The sequence below is a fragment of the Balaenoptera physalus genome, assembly GCF_965194825.1.
Source record: "Balaenoptera physalus genome assembly, chromosome: 1".
Lineage (NCBI taxonomy): Eukaryota > Metazoa > Chordata > Mammalia > Artiodactyla > Balaenopteridae > Balaenoptera > Balaenoptera physalus.
The window spans coordinates 50713736-50738879 of record NC_138882.1 but is presented as its reverse complement, the minus strand read 5'-3'; the positions used below and the strand labels follow the sequence as shown (position 1 = coordinate 50738879).

The window sequence follows — 25144 nt, the reverse complement described above, 5'->3', positions numbered from 1 at the left end:
CTTTCTCACATAAAAGTCTGAGTAAATAGTCCAGAGCTGTTATGAAGAAGCTCCATGACGTCAGGGACCCAGACCCTGGGCCTCCATATACAGCCTCGCAGGCTGTGCCCTGCAGCTCCAGGAAGCGTTATCCACACATACAGCTTGAACCATCCCTTCTGGAGTAGTGCAAAGTGATGGCCTTGCCCAGGACCCTTCCCTCTTGATGTTCTCCTTTAAGTGGTCTCAACCTTACGTGACTCACAGACTATAAAACTGAACCTGCCCTAAATGGAAGGCGTCATGTTTACCCACCCCAGGCCCATCTCAGACCTGCTCCTTCTCCTGTGATCTCCATCTCAAGGAATGGCGATGACATCCACCAAGTTGGATGGAAATCATCTTAGACTCTCATTTCCCTCACTGCCTGCCCTCTACCCCTGCCCTGCAAGCTCTACCTCCTCAATGGCTCTTACATCTATCTCCTCCTCCCCATTCTCATAACTTTAGCTCAGTCTCTCCTTTCTTTCTGGTCTGGATTACTATAGGGATCTGAAACTGGACCCCCCGCCTGTAGGCTGCACTCCTACAACCCTTTCCCCACGTTGCACCCAGAGTGCTCTTTCTAAACATAAAACTAGTTTCAACCCACCCTCCCTCAAACTTGCCAGTGGTTGCCCATACCTTTGGTGGTAAAGTTCACTTTCTGAAAGCATGGCGCCCGAGGCTCTTCCTGATCTGGCCTCTGCCTGCCTCTCTCACCCCCTCTGCTGCCTCTTCTCCACCCACACCTTTTGCTCCAGTTATACTGAACTATCAGTATGTTTAGTTCCCTAAACAGTCAGTGCCACTCTGCCTTTCCATGTGATGACCACTCTGTCTGGAATGACCTTCCCATTTTCGTCTATGTAACTTATACTTCTTCAAAACTCGGTTGAGCATTGCCTCCCCCAGGAAGTGTTCCCTGTGTTCCCCAATATGATTTAGACGTTCTTCCTCTTGCTCGATAGTGATCCATCCATACTTACCTCAACACTCAAAACATACAAATCTTTCCCGCTAGACTATAAGCTCTTCAAGGGATAAGGTCTTGTCTTTTTTGCCCTAGTGCCTGGCACATACATATTTGTTGAATGACTAAATATGCCTGGTTCAATCTCATACATGTTTATATATAGTATTTAATTCTCATAAAACCCCTATGAGTTACATCCATTTTACAAATGGGGAAACCGAGGATCAGGAGAATTGCAAAACATGTTAAAGGCCACTGAGCTAGTTAGAAATGCAAATGGAAATTAAATCTAATGTTCTTGCCTCCCTGTATGTTCCTATTTAGACAAATGACATTTGTGGCTGCTGTGAATTGAAATATGGAAGCACCCACTTTGGAGATGGTTAACTTCCATCCTTAATCCACCATCAGAAATGTGCATTTCTTCTCTTTCTCCAAATTCCTGCGTCCCTGAATACAATACTAGAGTACTTACAAAACATAAAGTGTAGGGACTTTGTTTCTTTGCTTCCTCATGGAAAAATGTCTTTATTAAGCTCTGATCTCTAGCAGTGGAGTCTCTTTCTTTACTCATCCACCCTTTCAATGAATATTTATTAAACGCCAACTCTGCTAATGTTAGCCTCATTCTCACACAAACATGCAGAAACAAAGACGTTTCAGCCATTATCAGAATCTTTTAATCTTTTTATTGGAATTCTGAGATTCAGCCTTGTCTAAGGATATAGTTACAAATGAAGAACAAGCAGCAGAGCCGTACTGTATGTTCAAGGTTACTGGTTATTATTGTTCCTCCTTAAGCAAGGAGTGTACAATCCTTGTATTGGAAACAGGTTTCAGGCACAGTAAACAGCGTGCTCCCTTATCCCAGATGCACTAAGGTGGTTCAGCGAGTTGTCTACCACTCAGGTATTCCTTATTCAGCACTTTTCATACAATAATGACACCTTTAAATTCCCTAATGCTCTACCCTCCCAAAAGGTAGTAAGAAATCAAAACTGTGTGCTGCTTAAATGAATTCATTTGTGTGGAGAACAAAGCCATTTTTATATACTCCTGCAATGTCCATTTGACTAGAAGCCAGAACATTTTACACAAGCAGCAAAATCCATCCCCTGAAATTGATTCAGGTTTTGTCCAATGGGGGGTGGGGTTAAAAAAAAGAAAAGCACGTGCTTACAATGGCATTTGGAAGCAGTCCCAATTACGAGAGCAGTTCTTAAAGCTGTTCTTTTGGTTTCATCTTTAATTATCTTAATGGAGCAGTAAAGTTTAGTAGGAACAAAGAAAAGAGGGAAAGGAAAGCTGGGAGTTTTTATTTATTCATTTAACAAATATTGAGCACCAACCACATTAGGACATGTGGAAACATGAAAATTAGTCACACAAGAGTTCTGCCTTCAAGAGAGTACAATACAGCAGGCAAGTTAACAGGCATACACACACGCGTGCACACTCATGCATGCATACACACAACTGTGTCATCCTCACTGTTCAAACTCTTTATCGGAACTTTTGTTATCCAAACTCAGGAACTGAATAGATTCAGATACATTTTTAAATAAATCCATCTCCACCCAAACTTTTACTACTCACTTTCCAAAACTCAGAAACCTCAGGTAATCAGTATTTCCACTCACTATTCAAACTGTCAGTCTCCAAACTCAGGAACCTGATTGATGTGGCTAGCAGAATACTTAGTACTATGTAAACATGATAATATTACTATATTGGGTGCTGTAAGAGTGGCCCCCAATGCCATGAAGCTTGGAGGAGTGTGGGATAGCTTCCAGTGGAGGTACAATTTCATGGAGAACATATCTCAACTGAGCCTTAAGAGATGGATAGAATTTTTTATCTCCAACCTCAATATCACTGGCAATCCTTTTATTTGTCCCTATATGCACCCCTACCCCCAAGCCTAGCACTCTACCTCTACTCTCCCCACTGATTCACTCTCAGCAAATGCCCTTACTTCATAGAGTAAAAGAGGGGCTTTGAGTGAGAGAGAGCGATATCTCTGGTCCCTTCTTATGAGGGCACTGATCCCATCATGAGGACCCTACCCTCATGACTTCATCTATAATTAATTATCTCCCAAAGGCCCCACCTCCAAATACTATCAAACTGGGGGGGGGGTTAGGGCTTCAATATATGAATTCTGCGAGACACAAACATTCAGGTTATAGCAATAGTCTGGCTCTGTATTTCCTAGCATCTTTTCTCTCTCCTTAGCCTTGTTCTCAGGCAGGCTCAGAAGAGGAACTCACAGCTGTGAATGACTTCATTTTCCTGACCACATTCCCCTCTCTTCAGTAAAAACTACCCACCCTTTCTACATTTCATTCATCCCTACCTCATTCCCATCTGTCTCAAAGGATGGAGCCTATCCCCTCCCAAGTCTGTGGATCTATGGTAAACATCTACCATGTTTTTGTCTCTCTGCTCTGTATTCCTTACTTTCCTAACTCCCCTTTCCCTTTTCCATGTGCTTGGGGCTGCCCATAATGGGACTCCGCTTTCCCTAGCACAAGGTGAGCCCTTGACCTAAATAAGGCCAATTAGAATCTGTTTCAAGACTGGATACAAGCACTGCAGGACAGTTTTCTTTTTTCTTGAGATTGTCAGTTATAAAACTAATGCAAGCCTGGCCATCTTACATGGAGTGAGCTTGCCTAAGAACAAGGCTGAGGGAGAGGCAAAAGATGCCAGGAAATACAGAGCTAGAGTACTGCTATGGACTGAAAGTTTGTGTCTCCCTGAAAGTCATATGTTGAAACCCTAACTCCCAATGTGATGGTATTTGTAGATGGGGCCTTTGGGAGGTAATTAAGTTTAGATGAGGTCATGAGGGTAGAGTCTTCACCATGGGATGATGAGTGCCCTTATAAGGAGACACCAGACAGCTTTCTCCCTCCCTCTCTCTCTCTCTTTCTCTCTCTCTCTCTCTCTCTCTCTCTCTCTCTCCCTCCATCATGTGAGGACACAGCAAGAATACAGCCATCTGCAAGCCAGGAAGAGGGCTCTCACCAGAACCTGACCATACTGGCACCCCGAGCTCAGACTTCCCAGCCTCCAGAACAGTGAGAAATAGATGTCTTTTGTTTAAGCCACCCAGATTATGGTATTTTGTTACAGCCGCCTGAGCTAAGACAAGTACTGACAACATTGTTATTAAATTTTTGGATTTTTCAGTTATGTGAGCCCCAAACTTTCCTTTTTGCTTAAGGTAGTTTGAATTGAGTTTCTGTTGTTTGACATGAAGAATTCTGATTAAAGTAGCTTTCACTCCATCAATGAGCCTCCCCCCATCTCCAGTAACTTTGGTCTCTCCCCTCAAAACTAACTCCTTCCCTTCAGCCTACACACACGCTCCAGTCTCATCTGTCCAGAAAAAGTCCCTTTTGATCCTATAACCACTGCCCGTTCTCCCTGCTTCCTTTCATATCCACAGGCCAGGGTTTGTAGGTGATGAAGTTTTCACTAGTTGGTGGCAAAACCAAAAAAGATAAGGATAATACAGGGAAGTTTTGGTTTGGTTTGGTTTATTGAAGTATAAATGAACACAGTAAAACTCACCCTTTTTGCATGTGCAGTTCTATGAGTATTGAGACGTAGAAACAGTTGTGTTACCACCACCATAATCAAGATGTATAGTATATTTTCATCACCCCCAAAATTCCCTCTTGCCCCTTTAAAGTAAACCTCTCCCTCAGGCCCTGGCAAACACCGATCTAACTTCTGTCCCTGCAGTTTTCTTTTCCCAAATGTCATATAAATGGAATCATACAGTATGTGGCCTTTTGTGTCTGGCTTCTTTTACTTCGTATAATTATTTTGAGATTCATTCATGTTATTGTGTGTTTCATTAGCTCATTCTTTTAATTGCTGAGTAATATTCCATTGTATGGTGGTATAACTATTTATCCATTCATCAGCTGATGGACATTTAGATTGTTTTCTGTTTGGGGGAATTATGAATAAGCCACTATGAACATTTCTATATGGGTCTTTGTGTGAACATGTGTTTTATTTCGACTGGGTAAATATCCAGGAGTAGGATTGCTGGGTCACAGGGTAAATATTTAACCTTATAAAAATCTGTCAAACTGTTTTCCTAAATGGATGTCCCATTTTGCACTCCTACCAGCAATCTATTGAGAGTTCAACTTACTCTACATCCTTGTCACCACTTGGTATTATCAGGATTTGTTTTTTGGTTTCTTTGTTTTTGCCACTCTAATGTGTGTATAGTGATACTTCATTGTCGTCTTCATTTGCATTTCCCTAATAACTAATGATGTTGTGCATCTTTTTATGGGCTTATTTTCCATCTGTATCTCTTTTTTGATTAAGAGGATCTTCGTCTCACTTAAAAAATTGAGTTGTTTGTATTCTTAGTGCTTTGTGAGGGTACATACTCTGGAAAGAAGTTCTTTGTCAGATATGGTTTTGGCAAATATTTCTTTCCTAATCTGTGACATTCAAAGAGCAGAGTTTTAAAGTGGTTCAGGCTTATGGTTTGTGTGACATTCAAAGAGCAGAGTTTTAAATTGGTTCTGGCTTATGGTTTGTGTGCTATATAAGAAGTCTTTGTCTAACCAGTGGTTTTGTTTCTAATTAAACTAAACATTTAGTTCAAAGCATTTTTAATTTATTCTGAGATTGCACTTCTTTCTTTGTTGGAATTAAAGTATTTTAAAAAATAATAATGTGACAATAAGAATGTGTGTGTGTGTTTACCTAGAAAAATAGAGTTGACTGATGATTCTGTTAGTGTCCTAGGTCAGGTTCCCCAGGAAACAGACAGAAATTTGCATGTGATAAAGACTCTCCTTGACCAAATGCTAGTTAGTCTCCTTTAAGGCCTCTTCTTAACTAGGCTTTGACCTTGGGTTTCAGGGTCTGTCCTTGTCAAGCCTGCATCACCCAGTTGTAGCAAGAATCCTGTTAAGTGAATTTAGAGAGACTCCCCCACCCTCAGTATCTGATCACCCTCAATAGCTGATCAAATGCTTCATCCCCTAGCATCTGCCAGGTGACGATATTTGATCTCCCTGGTCTGCCTTCAGCAAAAATCTTGTCAGGTTGATTTAGTCAGAATTCTCCCCTTACCCCTGATGTTTCTTCTTAGTATTTTCCACCCACTGACCCCACCCTGCTCTTGGCTATAAATTCCCACTTGTCCTTCTTATATTTGAAGGACATTGAGCCTGATTCTATATAGAGATCTCTTCTCTCCTATTGCAATAGTTCCTGAATAAAATGTGTTTTTTTTACCACTTTAACTACTGTCCAGCTCTGGTTTTTCTTTGACACATGCAGGAATTTTACTGGGGAGTGCCACCAGGAACAACACCTCTAAGAGTGGGAGTGAAACAGGATTGGCAAAGGGAGCTGTTGAATTATGATGCAGTTGCCTCAGGGGCCTCAGCTGATCCCAGGGGGAGTTCTGGAGATGGGATGGCTCTTCAGAATTGCCCTGAATATAGGGAAGGGTCTGGACCTTTGCATTCCTCAATTCTTCCTCCCCATCAAACGAGATAATGTGTAAAACTGATATAAAAAGTGGTATAGGAGTGAGAGAGATTAAAATTTGAACTGTAGTAAGTCTTGGTGAGCCCGAGGCAATCTTTTTATAAAGAGAAATAAATTAAAGGGAATTAGTCATTTGTGAAACCCTTTCCATGGTTCTGTGACCTTTGCCACCCAACAGCGATGTATCCTGGCAACAGTTTCTGGGCTTTGTGCCTGGTTTGCATCATTCCCCTCAGCTTCCCAGGGTAAAGACATCATTTTACCTGTTCCATTGTTTCTTGCCCTCATGTAAAAAGGAATAACTGGTTTGCCTGAACGCAAATGGCTACTCTTTGAAGCTGGCAGATCCAGATGGTAAAGAAACTGCAGAAGGAAAGAACTCCATGCCCCGAAGTGAATCCTAGGGGATGTGGACAAGGCTTTGTATGAAGACTTTAATAAAGGAGAAGTCTTGAGGGTATGTGGGAAATGATGTTTTGCTGGTTTTAATTTACATGCTTGGGCATCATCCAGGCATCAAGGAACCCCCTGCCCTACTTCTCACACTGCTGTCAGCCTAAGCCAAAAAGGCAGACAAAGACTCAAAGTCACCCACCACCCAGCTCTGCACAAATCAATCTGAGGATCCACTAGAGAAAGAGGGGTTCTTCCTTCCCCAAGGTGGTTCTCCTGGCCCCTTCTAGTCCTTTCAGCAAAAGTGCTCCTGGGAGTTGGAGCTGTCAAGAGGGATGAGATCAATCTGCTGTCATATTTTTAATCTGACCTTCCCAAAACGAGAAAACTAGCCTAGGATCATTCGACTAGCTTGCGGCAGAACCAGAATGAGAGTCAGATCTCCTGTATCTCAAGTCAACCAAGTCAGAAATTCTGAGCTATCCTTGATTCTCCTATCTTCCCCACCTCTCTCATCCACTTAGTCACTAAGGTGTGTTATTTTGACTTAAAAACATCTCTGATTTATCCTCATCCCCCAGTTATTATTGTCACTTCTTTTGCTCAGGTTCTACCTAATCTCTTGGGCAGTTACAGTAGCTTCATAACTGGTCTCTCTGCCTCGGTTTCTTCCATTTTCAGCCCATCCTGTGCACAGCACCCAGAGTAATGGTTTTCAAGCACAAATCTGACAACGCATTCTTCTGTCTAAACCTCTCCATAGCTCCCATTTCTTTTCATGATAAGGGCCAAACTCCTTAGTCATACATCCAAAATGTCACCCTTACCATAACAGCAGTTATGACAAATTTGACAGCAAGCACGATTAACAGTGGCTTTAACCAGAAGATCCTTACTGTTTCCTAAGCTAAAAGTCCTAAGGCAGGCAGTCTTACAATTGGTTTGTTGACTCTGTGATGTTGTTGAAGACCCTACTGTTTTCTGTCCTTTCTCTTCCATCTGCGGTGTGTGGCTATCATCCTCAGGCTTCCCATTATGGTCACAAGATGGCTATTGCAACTCTAGATGTCACATCCTCCTATGACAACATTCAAATCACTAAAGAAGGGAAGGGGGAAAAAGGGAACTCCTTCTTGTACAGAGTTCTTTTTTTTTTTTTTAAATCAGAGGTGAAACTCTTTTTTCTGTGCCCTCTACCAGACTTCTATTTCTCTGGCCATAACTAAGTGCCATACCCAATCCTAGACCAAGCATTATCCTCAGGGTAAAGGGGATTGCTATGATTGGCTTGACCAATTGTGATTTATATCTTGGCCCTGGATACCTTACCACCTGAACGAAATCAAAGTTTTGTTAACAAGAAGAAGTGGTTCATGGAATGGCAGCCTACAGTGTGTGCCCTAACCTATAAGGCCCTGGTGTGCTAGCCTCTACCTACCCCTTAAGCTTCATCTTCTACCACTCTCCTTCATAATAGCCTTCGTAACTCTAATCATGTGGAACCACTCACACTTCCCAGAATAGTCCTCCATGACTTTGCACATGCTGTTCCCCCTGCCTGCATTATCCTCTCCTCTTGGTAATCTTATGGATTCTCATTCTTCTTGGAAAACTCAACTGAAGTGTTACCACCTTTGTAAAACCTTTCCTGATACTTCAAAGTAGGGACAGTGACCCTTGACCTTTCCTGGTCCAGAGAGTGCCTGGTACATTGTAGGTGCTCAATAAATATTTGTTAAGAATTTTTGCATCATTCAAATTATTCAAATCAGATTGCTACCACTGCTTACTTGTCAATTAAAATAATTACTTTCATCATAGAACCATACGATGGTTAATTTTATGTGTTAACTTGATCAGGACACGGGGTTCCCAGATATTTGGTTAAACGTTGTTTCTGGGTATGTCTGTGAGGCTGTTTCTGGATGAGATTAGCATTTGAATCAGTAGGCTGAGTAAAGCAGATTGCCCTCCCCAGTGTAGGTGGGCCTCAACCAGTCTGTTGAGCATCTGAATAGAACAAAAACACAGAGGAAAGAAGAATTCACTCTTGGCCTGACTACTTGAGCTGGCACATTGGTCTTCTCCTGCACTTTGGACTGGAACTTACATCACCAACTTCCCTGGTTCTCAGGCCTTCAGACTTGAACTGGAACTACACACGAGCCACCAGGTTTCCTGGGTCTCCATCTTGCAGCCAGCAGACCATGACAGTTCCAAACCTCCATAATCTCATGAGCCAATACCTTATAATAATCTCCCCTCACCCTGTGTATATGTGTGTATATATACATATATATACACACATTGTTTCTCTAGACAATTCTGACCAATACAAGCCAGTTAATGGATTCCTTAGTATATAAAAATGTTTCTAAATGATGAGATCAAGTTGCTGATATGAAATACAATTCTGGGGAAAGCTGAAATACCCTAATTTGGTGTTTAGTCTCATGATATTCTATCCAATGGTACCTATAATAAAGAATTCTCTTTCATTCCTGCTTATTTTACATACCTTTTTTTTTGCTGTCAAGTTATCTAATGCATGTTATGTAGAGATAGGGACACTTGGAAATGCTTATCTGTACTGGGGCTAATACTAGCTGGGGTGTGTGTACAGAAAAATTATTCAAATGCACCAGTGAGATTGAGGTCAAAAAGATGAGTGAATATGAAGTAGAAAATGATAAAATGTTAGAGTACAATTTATCCTAAAATGTGGGAAGCAAATTCAAAATAATTTCAGGTGTACAGGTACTTCGCCTTAAATAACATTAATGTGTAAGAGCTTATTTCCTTTTCAATTAATCTCTCTCAATTCTTGTGAATGGTCTATTTCCACAAGTCACCAGGCTCAGGAAGTGGTATTTCACCTTCTCTGGAGCCCTGTGCTCTGACCTGGCTGACAGTGGCTTAGAGTCGTTCTAGCAAAGTAGACGGTGCAAAACTTTGGCATTGTGCTGCCTGCCAGGTATTAGCTCGTGAATAAACAGAAGAAGGAAATATCTATGTAGCCACGGAACGGGACTTTGAGGAGGGAAACTACTCAAATCAACAGAATGAGACTTTTGTGGGGTATATAGGTTTAAAAGGAAGAAAACTAGGGCTCTAAGTTAAAGAGTGAAAGAAAGAAGGAAAGGAAGGAAAGAGGAAAGAAATGAAGGGAGGGAGGGAGGAAAGCAGGAAGGGAGGGAGGGAGGAAGGAAGGGAGGAAGGAAGGAAGAAAGGAAGGAAGGAAGGAAGTTAGTTGAAGCCTTGAGGGTCAAATAGGACACCTGATTGTTTAGACTGTTGATTCCAGATGTTTCTGCCTAATTTCTTTGAAATATGACACGGGTCCTTATCAGGGTCTGCTCTGTCCTTTTTGTAAAAGCGCTTTAAACTATATTCTCCATACTCAGTCCGGGTGGGATCTCCATTCTTTACATCCAGCCATCTCCTCTGCAGGCAAGAGTCACAGATGACCGAGCTACCTGCCTCACTCATACCTGACAGGAGCAAGTTCTGATTCTCTTGTCACTGCAGCCGTTCCTCGGTCTCACCACCTTGGGCTGCTTCTGCTATTTTTGGCTGCCACTGTCCTTATGGTCCTTGGTTCCCTTGGAACATCTGCAGCTGAGGGCTAGGATCTGGTGGCTGCCTGGGCAGAAGAAGAGGACTGGGTTAGGTGCGGTGCTTGCTGGTTAATAAAGGTTTGTCTGGACATTTTAGCCAAATATCCAGCTTAAAGTGCAGAAAAAGTCCATGCCTTGTAAAATCTCAGGTTGGAGCTTCTTGAGGGTGCCCAGCAAGGATAGCCCATGCAAAACGATGCAGGAAGACAGTTGGACATTCAGTGCTGCAGTCTCCTTTGGGTGTGGCTCCCTCAGGACACCCAGTGGCCTCCACTATCTCTGTGGGTCACTATCAAAATCTGCCCTCAGGAATGGAGCTAATGGACTCATTCCCACAGCTGCTATGGCTAAATGAGAAACTTCTCTCAAAAGATCTTAAAACAAAGGGATTCATGGCTATTTTTGACATCTATCAGTGCCAAGGAAAGAGAAGTGTTTTGGAGGATAGGAGAGCCTTCTTGGTATCTCTGATACCACACCTCATGGGATTCAACCTCTCAATAATACTGGCTCTTTACCATGCCTGGCAAAATGTGCTCGGTATTCGAAATAAGTTTGAAGTCTCCTCTTTTCTGAACTAAACACCAAAGGAAGCACAATCAAGCTAACCTTTATTGAGTGCTTACTGTGTACCAGGTATTTTGCCAAGCACTTTACAAGACATTATTTTCTTCTCAAATTTAGGGAGAATATCACTGAGGATCCTCTTGATTTATCTGAACAAACAGATATAAATCAAAGGGCATTGATTGGCTCATGAGGCAGAGAAGTCCAGGTACAGGGCTGGCCTCAGGCATGACTGGACTCAAACAATGTTATCAGAACCTTGTCTCCTCCCTCCATCTCCTGGACTGGCTCCACCTGCCTTTGTGTGTTGGCTTTGTTCTCAGGTTCCATGTGGGGGCAGGTGGCTGAAGCTGTTTCAGCCAGACAGTTTTCCAGTGTCTCACTTCTTGGCAGAAAATAAAGAGCTTCCTCCTGAGAGCTCAGTGCACTCCAATTAGGTGGGGTCATGTGCTCATCCCGAACTGGTCTCATGGCCAGGGACCTCGAAGAGTCTCTCCCCAGTCATGTTCTGCATTGCTGGAGTGAGGTGGTGGAGCCCCCAACCAGACCAAAGGGTTAGAGGGTAGGGGCGAAGGATCTCCAAACGGAAACTGGGGGAATAGATAGTCAGTAGGCACCAAGGAACTTTCAAACCCTCGTGTTACTATTCCAGTTTAATAGATGAGGAAACGGAGGCTCAGAGGGTTTCAGTAACTTGCCCAAGGTCACTGCTAGTAACTGGCAGAGCAGAGATTTGAATCCTGTCTGCTATATTTAACAAGTTATATTTGTTGTTCCCTTTATTCAGAAGAAATGTGTGTGCTCTTTAAATAAATAAAAACAAAGATGCATAACTAATGTAAATGAATTAATGTCAAATTTTCCACAATGAAAATCACCCCGAACTTGTCCTGCAAATTTATCCCAGGGGACAGGCTAGAAGCCCTCTAAGGAGGCATAACTCTCTTTCCAACATGCCATTTGCCAAGTTCTGCTGCGGAGGAAAAGGAAGGGAGTGTGGCTATTTATTAAAGATATAGGACAGGCTTCTAATTTCATCACCAGAATGATTTGAACCAAAAACTCTGTTGGCTTCAAGAAAACCAACATGCTAAGTGAATTCTTGTTATAGTCTTCACTTTCTTAGACACTTCAGATGGGCCTGGCTGCTTCCAGGAAGGTTTTTGAAACAGTCATCCAAGAGGTATGGTCATTGTTGATTTTGTTCTGAACTCTCAACCACAAGAGGCTATAACGTCTGTCATTAATGGCCTTATCATACTGACCCAGGGCCGTGTACTAACCAAGATAGAGAAAGCCATGGTGTGCACTACAGGATGGAACACTCAATTTCGAGTTAGCAGAGTCCTGGATCTGGTACTAACTAACTCTGTAACCTCAGACACATCACCTAACGTTGCTGCTTCTCACTTTCTTTATCTATAAAATCTTTAAAATGATGTAACTCTTCCTTTATAGATTTTTGTGAAATTCAGATGATATGTTTTTTTAAATTCCAGAACATCTGCAAACCTTTAAACATTTCATAAATATGAAGTATTATAATCCTTCCAATCTAAGAATCTGGGATCCCTCACGCCAGTCATGGGTGGCCTGTGAATGGGTCACCTCCATTCCAATGGCCCACCCAACAGTGAAAGGGCAGCTTCCTGCCAATGAGTCATCTCTCTTCATTTTGTTGCAAGGCAGTCTCCTCCAGGCAACATTTCACCTTTAGGCTTCTTCTGGTGAAAGTCAGTCACCAGTCCCTGTGTCCCTCGAACTCCCAGAGACACAGGTCAAGATCCTCAAATGATTCTTGTGAAGCTCCCTCACTTTGTTTAAGGTGAGAGGATGTTTCCTGTGGCAGAGTAGGGATGGGATGAGTTGTGGAACACAGCAACAGGACCACTCTCTATAAAGAAGCCCTTGCTCTGGCCTCTTAAACCTCCCAAAAGATGCTTCTAGCTTCTCTGCCATAGCCTGAAGGTGGGTAATGGGCTGATACTTGCAGAGGCATTTCACAATGTGTTTGTATGCCCTGCTTAGCTAGGCGATTTAGCACTTCCTTTTAGAATGTACCAACTTAGGACCTACCATGGTATTCTTAGTCTTTGCAAGCTTGAGGTAATAGGGGAAGTAATTTTCTGTACAAACTAAAACTCACCTATAATTCCACTAATTTTTTCCCCTCCTTTGGAAGTGTAGAGAATAAAGAGTGAAAGTCTCCTTCCCTCCTCCCATCTTTACCAGTTTGGTGTGTACCTTTTAAAATTGTCTTTTGTGCTTATACAAATCTAAAAACTAGGTAGATAGATGATAGATAGAGAGATAGATAGATAGGTAGATAGATAGATAGATAGATAGATAGATATAGATGATTTTAAAACATAGCTGCAAAATTTTGGGCATTGTTCCCATCTAGAGGTAGAATTTATATTCTCTTCCCTTGAATTGAGGCAGGCTTCTGACTGTTTTGACCAATGGAATACAGTGGAGATGAAGCTACATGACTTCTGAGGTTAGGTCCCTAAAGACCATGGAGCTTCCACCTTGCTCCCGGGAGACAGTAGCACTTGAAGCACTGAGCCACCACAGAAGAAGTCTGACCGTCTGAGGCCATGATGTTGAGGAGGTCACACATAGGTCCCCTGGTCAACAGTGCCACCTGAACCTGTCCTTCTCCTTTGCAGCCTAGGTGTCAGACATGCAAGTAAAGAAAGCACCTTAGGAGTACATCTTCCAACTCCAGCTGTTCCCATCCCAGTTACTCAAGTCAAACCGGCTCTACAATCACAGGGCAGAGAAAAACCAACCCTGCATGCCCTGTTTGAACTCCTGACCCACGGAATCTGTGAGCATAATAAAATTGTGGTTGTTTTAGGCCATTAAGCTTTGGGGTGGCTTGTTATTACATGGTGATAGGTAACAGGAACAGACAGAGATATTCATGTCAGAAAGTTCCTTTAACTGCAAATGGTGAGGATGGAGCAGATAGGGGCCAGACTGGGAGCAGGAAGACAAGGTATAGGGCTTTTGCAGTAATCCACATGAGAGATAGGGCTAAAGTAAGGAAGCAGTGGTAGTAGGAAGGAGAGGCAGGGCCCAACGGGGAAGTACTCAGCCTCAACAGTTCAGCCCCACTGGCCAGTGTCAAGAGTATAAAGCGTTAAGAGACAGGAAAAGAAGGTATAGGGCAGGTACCCTTGTATGTACTGTGAAGGTATGTCTCCTTGGGCACGTCTCAGCTTTTTTCTCTGTGCGTATAATCAGCTTTCTTACCCCAGGCTGTGATTACATGGTTTAGTTCCACAAACGGGGGACCCTGAATGTTAGCCTACAGATTACATTAATCAATCTATTTTGTTTCATCTTCCGTGCTACTTAAAAGCATCTTAAGAAAATATATGCAAAGTAATGTACGAATTAGCAGAGTCTTGTCATCTTTTTCAGCTGAGCCTTGGTACCCTGTCAGTGAACAAAGAGGCCCTGGGTGAGCAGGGTCAGTCTACAGCAATCAGTCTCTGAGGGACCAAGCTTCCTGCAACAGGGCAGTGAGGTGAGTGTACAGAACTATAGAAAGACAGAGAAAAATCACTCCCAGCCACCTCACTAACACGTTTCAGGATATACTAGGTCCAGACTGTAGAACAGTATGTGAGTAGGAATAGTTTACATTCTAAAAAAGATACACACATGTGTGAATATGGGCTTAGACAAAGACTGGAAGCATAAATGCCGAAATGGTAAAGGTTAGTATCTCTGGAGATGGAATTACTTCTGCTTTTGTTGGTTTGTTTGTCTGTTGGGTCCTTTGTGCTTTTTATGTTTTCCAAGTTTCCTGCATACATATTACTTCTGAAAATTAAAAAACGAAACAAAACAAACTTTTATGTTAAAAATCAGTAGGCCGGGGACTTCTCTGGTGGTGCAGTGGTTAAGACTCTGCGCTCCCAATGCAGGGGGCCTGGGTTCAATCCCTGGTCTGGGAACTAGATCCCACATGCATGCTACAACTAAGGAGCCAGCATGCTGCAACTAAGGAGCCAGTGCAACCAAATAATAAATAAATATGTTTTAAAAAATCAGTAGGCCCTCAGAATTTCATCCACTTTGCCCATCCTTATCAGTGCTAGTGTCTCCTGCAAGTTCCATCTCAGATCAGCCTGCTAGTCTTCATCTTATTAGACTAGGAGATCACAAATACAAAAACAAACTACTGTACACACAAAGTTTAGGGACCTTCTGATTCTCCCTTTCAGAAATCTTTTCTGCACCTTTCTCTGACACTCATCCCTTTCTCCAAGTGCTCAGGACAGCCTCTGGGTCTCCCCTAATCCTCTCTACAGTGCCAGGTCTGTGGTCTTTAGTAACCATGTTTGTGCCCCCAAATCCTCCTCTCTTTGGCATCTTCTGCATTCTCCCATTCCCTACCCTCCATCCAAGTGCCTACTTTCCAAGTAGCTCTCAGTTAGATGTCAGAAACAGTCAATAACTATTAAGCTAATTCACGAAATTTGAATAGCTAATAGCTTCATACTCACGGGTTCTAAAAGAGGTTGCCTAGTTAATGTTACCATGTCTCTAACTGGGGATACTAAAGCTTTAGTCAAATGCAGATTTTCATGTTCCCATTAAATCCGTGGGCAGGCAGGTCACAACCTCTCTTAGCCAAGCAAGGAAGTTTTCCTGTAGCCAGGCGCCATCCCCATTACTATCAGATAGAGCAGCAACTAATTCAGTCATGTTGATGGATGCCGAGATGGTGCCCAGACTCGTCCACAGTCGGAGCTACAGAGCTAGAGGGTGAGAAACTAACTTCCTCCTGGCCTGAAGTGCTCCAGGTCACCCCTGGTTTCAGGGAAAATGACATGAGTCACTGTGTCTCCTGAGCCAGCTCATCCAGAGTGTTGTGCACAGTTAAGCCACCAGTAACAATAGGTGTATGCAGAATGCGTGTTGTTTCACCCCATTAGTTCCAAAGCTCTAACTCTAATTTCCCAGAAGAAAGGTTAGGGAAACTGCAAAATGTGGCAGTTACAAAAAGCACTTCAATCCAATACCCAACAGGGGAAACAATGCAAAGAAACTTCTGAACTTCAGCCACTGAGCCAACTCAAAACAAGGCTGTACCTGCCCAAGAGTATCCCTTCCCTGGGGGAACTTTAAATGGTTGCGAGGGTTTTCTGTAGAGTTAGAGGTGAGGATTTTATGTTGTTCTGTTTTTATGCCAAGGTTTCATTTATTAAACAAAGATTTATAAGTACCTACTATGTGCCAAGTGTTGTGCCGGGCACCTTTGCTTCAAATCTGAATATGGAGCAGTCCCTGCTCTGAAGGAAGCTACAATCCAGCTAGAAGGTGGCAGCGGGGATTGGCGCAAATGATGAAACAAACAGAAATAAAATAAATTAAGCCCTATAAGAGAGTATAGGAGAACAGAGATGAGAGCAGAGGTGCGTAAGTCCTCACGCCAGGAAGGAGACAGAGCTGGGAGTGGGGATCCCGTGGATACGAGGGAAGCTGGGGCAGGAAGGGAGTCGAGGGGGGAAAGGAAGTGAGGAGAAGGGAGTGAGGGGAGAAGGGTGGGCGGTTGCGGGGTGGTAAGGTCCTTCAACAACCACGGCGGGGTAGCGAGGGGGCTGGGCAGCACCCGCACCCCAGGGCGCTAGCCGAGGTGAGCAGAGCCACCCTGGCCCGAAGGGGTGCCAGGCCCCAGGCCCCGGGGGGGACACAGCTGGCAGACCTCCTCAGGAGGGGCCAGTTCCTTGAGCCTTCTTCATTTCGTCGGAGAGCGCCTCCTTCAGGGCCCAGTAGGCCTTGTCCAGCCTGTCGTTGCCCATGATCAGGTCAAACAGGCCGGGCTCCTTGCTGCTCTCCAGGTTTCAGGTCGGCCCGGGCGGCGGCCAGGCTCTGCTCTGTGTCTGTGTTCCGCTGCTCCAAGCGGTCCAGCGAGGGCGACCGCAGGAAGATGCAGGTGGGCCGCAGGTCAGTCTTCCCGATGTTGCGCACGCCCTGCAGGACCACGTCAACAGATGTGGTTCACGGCTTGCACCGCCGGCACGGCCGCTTTGCTGGTCCCATACAGATTCCCTGAGACCTCGATGTGCTCCATGAAATTCCAACGAAAGACACAGTTCCAACCCTAGATTTTTATATCAGCTTATTTTTCTTTTGTTTCTTGTTTAACTCTTTTTTCAGTAGTTATGTTTCATAATCTACTTCCAAAGAGATTCAGAGCAAGCAACTAATGCATCTGTTTAGCTGATCCAGTTTAAATGATTATGAAAAAGTTGGAAACGAAAAGCTACATTTCAACTTTATTTCCTCAGTTAGCCTGATAATTGGGAGATAAGTATAGAATATGCCACATCCACTCCAAAGTATATTTACAGGAAAAATGCCAGAGGTCTGGCTCTCTACTCATTTTCTCTAAGAGTTTCCAGATGCTCTAGATGCACCTAAAATATACAATTTTATATGGCAAACTACTCATGTATTCCTTTTAAACTAATTTTTAAAATTATAAACATAAAATATATGCTTATGAGTTAAAATAAAAGTATGGAAGGGAATAACAGTTACTCCCCAGAAGTAATCACCGTCAAAAGCTTTGCAAATCTCTTTCCAATATACATATTAGAACAAGAAGATTGTATTGCAGATTATGGCCTCTCCAGAATTTCTTTTGGGTTGGCCAAAAGGTTAGTTTGGTTTTTTCAGTAAGATAGTTCTAGCAGCACTTAGTTGTCTTTAACTTAATTTAAAACAATTTTGTTAGATGTGAAAGCTGTCATATCAGCGTGCATTTAAAAAAAGACATCAAAATTGTTGGATTTTTGTGTAGCCATTTTAATATTGAAGATGGAAGAAAAAACATTTTCGGCATATTATGCTTTATTATTTCAAGACAGGTAAAAACGCAACTGAAAGGTAAAAAAAGATTTGTGCAGTGTATGGAGAAGGTGCTGTGACTGATCGGACATGTCAAAGTGGTTTGTGAAGTTTCATGATGGAGATTTCTCGCTGGACGATGCTCCACGGTCAGGTAGACCAGCTGAAGTTGATAGCGATCAAATCGAGACATTAATTGAGAATGATCAACATTATACCACGCAGGAGATAGCCGACATACTCAAAACATCCAACTCAAGTGTTGAAAATCATTTGCACCAGGTTGGTTATGTTCATCGCTTTGATGTTTGAGTTCCACATAAGTTAAGAGAAAAAAACCTTCTTGACCATATTTCCTCATGCAGTTCTCTCCTTAAACGTAACAAAAACGTTCCGTTTTTAAAACAAATTGTGAAGGGCGATGACAAATGGAAACTGTACAATAATGTGGAAGAGAAGAGATCGTGGGGCAAGCGAAATGAACCCCCAACCAACCACACCAAAGGCTGGTCGTCTTCCAAAGAAGGTGATGTTGTGTATATGGTGGGACTGGAAGGGAGTCCTCTATTATGAGCTCCTTCTGGAAAATGAAACGATTAATTCCAACAAGTCCTGCTCCCAATTAGACCAACTGAAAGCAGCACTCGACGAAAAGCCTCCAGAATTAGTCAAAGAAAATGCATAATCTTCCATCAGGATAATGCAAGGCCGCATGTTTCTTTGATGAGTAGGCAAAAACTGTTACAGCTTGGCTGGGAAGTTCTGATTCATCCGCCATATTCACCAGACATTGCACCTTTGGATTTCCATTTATTTCGGTGTTTGCAAAATTCTCTTAATGGAAAAATTTTCAATTCCCTGGAAGACTGTAAAAGTCACCTGGAACAGTTCTTTGCTCAAAAAGATTAAAAGTTTTGGGAAGATGGAATTATGAAATTGCCTGAAAAATGGCAGAAGGTAGGGGAACAAAAAGGTGAATATGTTGTTCAATAAACTTCTTGGTGAAAATGAAAAATGTGTCTTCTATCTTTACTTAAAAAGCGAAGGCACTTTCTGGCCAACACAGTATATTGGAGAGGATGTGTCTGTGTGTGTTTGGGGGGAGGGGGCGCAATCTGGTTAAATGGAAAGGCTAGGAGAGAAGCTTCATTTGCATAGTAGGCAGTTAGTGTTTAGGCTGATGTTGATTTGGCCTGGTTTTGGGGGGTGTGGGTGGGAGCTGGAGGAGATTATGAGAGAACCTCATCTGAACCTACTCAGAGCCAGCCATAGCAAGCACTGCCATATATACATTTCCACAACTTGCTTTTTTTATTTAAAAATAGGTCTTGAATATTTCATCATCTCATCAACACATATAGATCTACCACCTTATTTTATAATAATTACATAGGACTCCATTGTGTTTAACTAGACTACTGATAAACATTTACATCTTTTCCAGTTTTCACTAAGCATTCTTGTGTATGTGTATGTGTGTGTGCATGATCTGTATATATATAATCTCATAACATGAGAATTTCTATGGAATAGATTCAAAGAAGGGAAATTTCTAGGATGAAGGATATGTGCGCTTTAAATTTTGACAGAAAACTGCCATTGTTTAATATACAATTATTGTACTGTTCAGTGTACAGTTGTTACATGATCCTACTTCCATTGTGCTGGCAGAATACTGTCTTATATGATTAATAGTGATCATGTAATTTAGTGTCCAAGCCAGAACACTTTTGAAAGAGAAAGGGGATACTAATAATTATTAACATAAACGTTATTAATGAGAATAATTGCTGAAAACTTAAGACAGTTTCACAAACAGCTTAAGAAGTTTCCATTGTCCTCCTTTTAACCCTCCCAAACTTACTTTATTACTCCCACAGTTTTACACTGAGAGAGTGTACAAAACTTCCAGCAAACTGCTTGTCAGATCTTGTCTTAATGACAGCAGACCAAAGATTTAGGGGAAAGGAAGAAGAATTAGCTTCTAAATATTTTGCACTATTAAACTTTTCATTTGAAAAATGAAGATTCCCAAACCAGGAATCAAAACAAAATATCTCAGGGAATAAAGAAATAATATGGAGGGAAGGAAAAAAAAAGTGTTTTGAAAAATACTAATAAAACATTATTACAAAACATTTGCTTCCTGTAAGTCCAGCCTCAGGATTCCCTGATAAGCCCCAAAGCTATGTAAAAACATGAAAAAGAACATAGCATATTCAGTTTTCTGACGCCTATGACTTGGGTTCCAGCAGGCTAAATTTCAGGTAATCCCTGGACTAATGTTGATATTTATGGCTCAGCGTGAGAACATATATTCTCTTTTGTGTCCTATAAAATGCTGGCAGGCGTTAGGCTACTTCTTTGCTTCTTTATGGACAGTCCAAGACCTGGAATGTTAGACATACGGCCTTCTGTGAGTGTAGTCTATCACATATGTCAGTTCCCATTTCCAAGACAGCTGGGAAAAAGCTTATCTTATTCCCAGGCAAGATCAATCTATGGCAAAAATCTGTGTAAGTTCAGGAGATGAGTGGCAGGTAGTTCCAGATGGAAAAAGAGCCCATCACATGCCTTGTACGTGTGTGTTCCCATCCCTCCAGCAGTGCCCTTTGTTAGTCATTAAGGATTACATTCTTTTTCTGCCTGTTATCCCAGGCTCAGGAAGAAAGCCCTTGACGGGTTAATTGCCCAGCACACTGACTCATCTGTCTTGTGTTTCTTACTAAATGAGAGTCATTAACAGATCAGTGCTGAGGTGTTGGGAAGTGTGTTTCTAGCTAGTGGCAAGCTGTTGAAATGCCTCAGAGCCTTACAACCCACTACCTGAAGGCAACCCCACGAGAGGGTATTTTCCAAAACGTTCCTCATTTCACCTCTGGTCCATTGGCTGCTAATTCGAAAAGTGGATGTAATGGCCTAATTTTTTTTTAAGGCTGAATGTTACAAAACATACTGTGTAATAGGAACAACTATTAAGCTACGCTGATTTTTTTCAGTATATAGCAGTAGCCCCACTTTCTCACCCAGGCTTTGTTTTGATTAAGGCAGGCATTGGCAAAACATTTGAAATTCATTCTGTTTCTGTGAAACGGATGTTTTCCTTTGTCAAAAGCTATCTGAAAGCTGAGATCAATCTATAGATACTGACAAAGAATGATAGCTGTTTGTTTGTCAAAAACAAACAATAATTGCCAAACAGTATGTATGGCAGATCTCATTTATGGAAAAATATGTATAAATATAGTATGTGTTGGTATATGAATGAGGAAATTTGAAAGACTCTGTACCACATTATTAATAGCTGCTATGTCTGGGGGTGGGATTGCCAGGGCTTTTTCTTCCTAAGACATCTGTATGATTTGCCTTTTATACAATAAGCATCTGTTACTTTTCCAATCCAAAAGAGAAAGGGGATGCAAAAACAAAGTTACTCACGAGGATTGAACTGATTTCTTAGCCCTACAATCAAAGGGGCTGAGTTAACCAAAAGCAAACATAAGCAGGAATGACCAGTTCATAATGTGGAAGGCAGCATTATTATATATTAATAAACATTATATATATGCTTCTAAGGACAGAAGAAGAGGACAAATGCTAGAGAGACAGAATTTTCTATTACTCATTAAAAATATACTTGTTTTGGGGCTTCCCTGGTGGCGCAGTGGTTGGGAGTCTGCCTGCTAATGCAGGGGACACGGGTTCGAGCCCTGGTCTGGGAGGATCCCACATGCCGCGGAGCAACTAGGCCCGTGAGCCACAATTACTGAGCCTGCGCGTCTGGAGCCTGTGCTCCGCAACAAGAGAGGCCGCGATAGTGAGAGGCCCGTGCACCGCGATGAAGAGTGGCCCCCACTTGCCGCAACTGGAGAAAGCCCTCGCACAGAAACGAAGACCCAACACAGCCAAAATTAAATAAATAAAAAAATATATATATACTTGTTTTAAAAATAAGTAAATTTATTTCTTAATCTGCTTAGAAAACTTTTTCAGACTTGTAGAATTATTTTAGAAGAGTACTCATTTTGGTTATATAATTTGAACTCTCAGTTTAGGAAAATGTTCAGCTAGCATATGTCAGATGTTAGCTGGTAGTGACTGATGGCAAGTTACTGATACATAGTTCAATTATATCAGATCTAACACACCATTTGGTGAGCCATCCCAGTGTGGTGTAGTGGAAAGTACATAGTTTTTGGAGATTCAACCTGGATTCAAGTCTCCCCTCCCCCACTATACTTATAATTTGATCTTGAATAAGTTACTTAACTGCCTAGAGCCTCAGTTTTCTGAATTAAATGTATTTTGTAACAATAACTACTAGGTAGGGTGGTTATAAGGCTTAAACAAAATAATCTGTAAACTGCATTTTATAACCTGTAAAAAATGCTCTAGCCTATAGCAGGCACTGACTACTGAGTGAATGAATGAATGAATGAATGGGAGAATATTATTCTAGACTTTGTTAAGTGTCCCTACCAAAATGAGGGAGAGAGACTCATTCTAGTTCCTTCAGATGTGGAGTTTTTTAAAGAATAAAAGTGACTCTTATGATTTAGAAAAAGAAAAAAGTAAACAATAGTTGAATGAAGGCTCTAGATTTAGAATACTGCTGAAAAATTCTGAAATTGCCACACTCACACACGCACACACACAATTACCCCCAGCACCTATCATCCTTTAAGGCTATCTCAAATGTCACAGCCGTTGTGAGGCCTTTGCTGACTTCCCAGGCAAAAGCAGGAACTCCCTCCCAAGGAGGGCCTGGGATGCAAAGATTAGCTGTGCCAATGAGATTCTCTTTCAGAGGAATTAAAGCTAACAGAATCGAAGGAATTTGCCAGTTGGACAGAGAAGCCCACTTTCAGTATAAGTTCCCTTAATGATAGTGCCCCAGAAGGGAAAGTTCTATGACCCAAGTCTACTCTTGGTGCCCCAGTTAGGAAAGAGGTAAAGTCAGGCATATACTCAAGGATATTTTAATTTAGTTATCCTATACAGGAATTTGGGGAGTGTGTAAACACCTCAGAGAGAAGTTTAAAATCCCTGTTCTTTTAGAAATAACTTGACCTGACAGCTTGTTTGTAGGCACTCATTATGTTTTCTTTCCTTATCCTGCAGCCCTTTCCGTTCTTCCATTTGCTACATGACACTTCTGACCAGCAATGTACACACAAGTAACATTTTGGGGATCACAGAGCCAAACAGTTCAGATGTGTGTCTGATGACCAGGAGAGAAAGAAGGACCAGAGATCTAGATTTGGAAGTTAACAGCAAAATGGTTATTTAAAATCCACAAGAGTAGAAGAAAATGCCTAATGATTGTTGAGTGTGGTTAGAAGAGCCTAAAACAAACTTGGTACTGGGCAGGGGAGGAGGAGGAGGAGGAAAAACTCATGAGGGAGTTTTTCAGAGAAGAACCAATGCAGAGACCATTGGTGATTGCTTCCCAAGGGGTTTTGGTGGGAAGGTAGAGATAGAATTCAGATTGCAGTGAGTTTTAAAGTGAAGGTGGACTAAAGAAGTAGAGCAGTGCTCATTGATTATCCTTTTAAGGAGACTGACAGAGGAGGAAAATTGTCCAGGCTTGGCACCCTTAATTGCTCCCTCTCCACCCATGGGCAAGGCCACAGGTCCCCTATAAATGGAGGCCAGGCTAGGTATCTGCACCTTGAGAAATCTCTCTGCTCTGGCTCCCTTCCAATTTCCTGCAACTTTTGGCTCTATCTTCCTATTTCTAGTCATAGATCCTTTAACTCCCATCCATTTTTTTCCCCTCTCTGCCCAATGTATTTTGGATTGATACAGTGTTTGACCATCTCTTTTGTTCTCACCCTATTTCACCTGATGCTGCCCTCAGTTCCCTTTTTGTTCCATGTCCTGGGGCTCTACTCCAGCCCCTCCCCATCTGGGTACCCAGACCCTGACTCCTGGCCTCCCTGAGCCTCCCACCTTGTCTCGATTGGAGCAGAACTGGTTCAGAAGGAGAGAGAAAGGCACAAAATAGAGGAGGATAAAGTCAAGGAAAGGAGTGTCAGTTGGTTTCACTCTCGGAGAGACTGGGAAAGGAGAAAGGACGAGCAGCAGAGAGCAAAGGTAGGAAAGAGGAGAGAAGCTGAGGAGGCAAGTCTTCTGAGTGAGTACGAGGGGGTTAAGGACATGGGTGGAGGCCTTGACAGAGGAAGGGAAACTTCAGCCAGCCTCTGAGATAAGAGAGAGTAGCTGACATTAAGGATGGGTGTGGTTAAATTCATAGGCAGCAAGGATTCTGCTCACAGTGAGGGGTATGGAGGTTGGGCAGGAGGTTTGAACTTGTGAGCGTTTGGATGGTCACTCAGGGGAAAGGGAAGGTGAACAAAGCAAGGAACAGCACTTTACGTACTGTGAGACCAGCAGAAGCTGGGGACCCAGCACTTGTAGTGGCGCCTGCTGCACCCTTGTGTCATTTTCTCCAGAAGTGCTTTAGCCCATGAAGACCATCTCTTAAGAGCCAGGCTGCGTATCAGTCCTGGTGACTAAGGCCAGCATTCCTAGGGCCTGACTTAGTTCTAGCCCAAGGGTCTGATGCATTGTCCTTAAGACACTGGAGGACTCAGAATGAAAGAACCTTGATGTCCTTTCAACTGACCTCTTGGCTCTACAAAGGAAGTGAGTGCCCTGCAGGCAACATATATGAATTTGACAGGGGAATAGCAGACTATACGGAGAAAATAGTATTTTGCAGGATCAAGGCCAGTTTCCCTTCTTGCTGTACACTGACCCTGCCCTGACTGAGGCTCAACGGAGACCCAGCCTGCTTGCCAGTTTTCCTGCTACAACTGGAAATTCTCATGACCCTCATTGCCCATTTTCCAGAGGAGACTGAGCATATGACTTTCCCGGTCTCTTTGCCACATAGAACAGGGGAGTATCCTGGGTTAAAAACTCTGAGGGATTCTGAAGCAAGCCATATTTTATGTATGAAGTTTGGTCAAAGGAAGGGTACCCGCTAGGCCATTCACAAGCTCCAGCAGGGTTACCATCTTGTCAGCACTTTGTAGCAGGGCTCTGAGCCTGGCCCATGACCTGCCTGGAACAATACTACTCTGGGTGGCCTTTCCAACAGACTGCCCAGCTCCTCCATGATGAACTGTCTGAGAATGCTCAAGGGCAAAAGGCACAG

The 25144-nt window shown here is 42.6% G+C and overlaps 1 long non-coding RNA gene and 1 pseudogene across 2 annotated transcripts in view; one reads left to right on the top strand and one right to left on the bottom strand.

Moving 5' to 3' along the window:
• The first annotated feature begins 2719 nt into the window (after nucleotides 1-2719).
• Nucleotides 2720-25144, top strand: part of LOC309662844 — a 42409-nt gene continuing 19984 nt past the window's right edge. Inside the window, exon 1 of the long non-coding RNA XR_014265019.1 lies at nucleotides 2720-4077. This is a non-coding gene — a long non-coding RNA (uncharacterized lncRNA). The remainder of the gene's footprint in view (nucleotides 4078-25144) is intronic.
• LOC309662796 (guanylate kinase pseudogene) lies at nucleotides 16830-24211 on the bottom strand (annotated as a pseudogene). The gene has a single exon. The product of its transcript is annotated as a guanylate kinase pseudogene (transcript).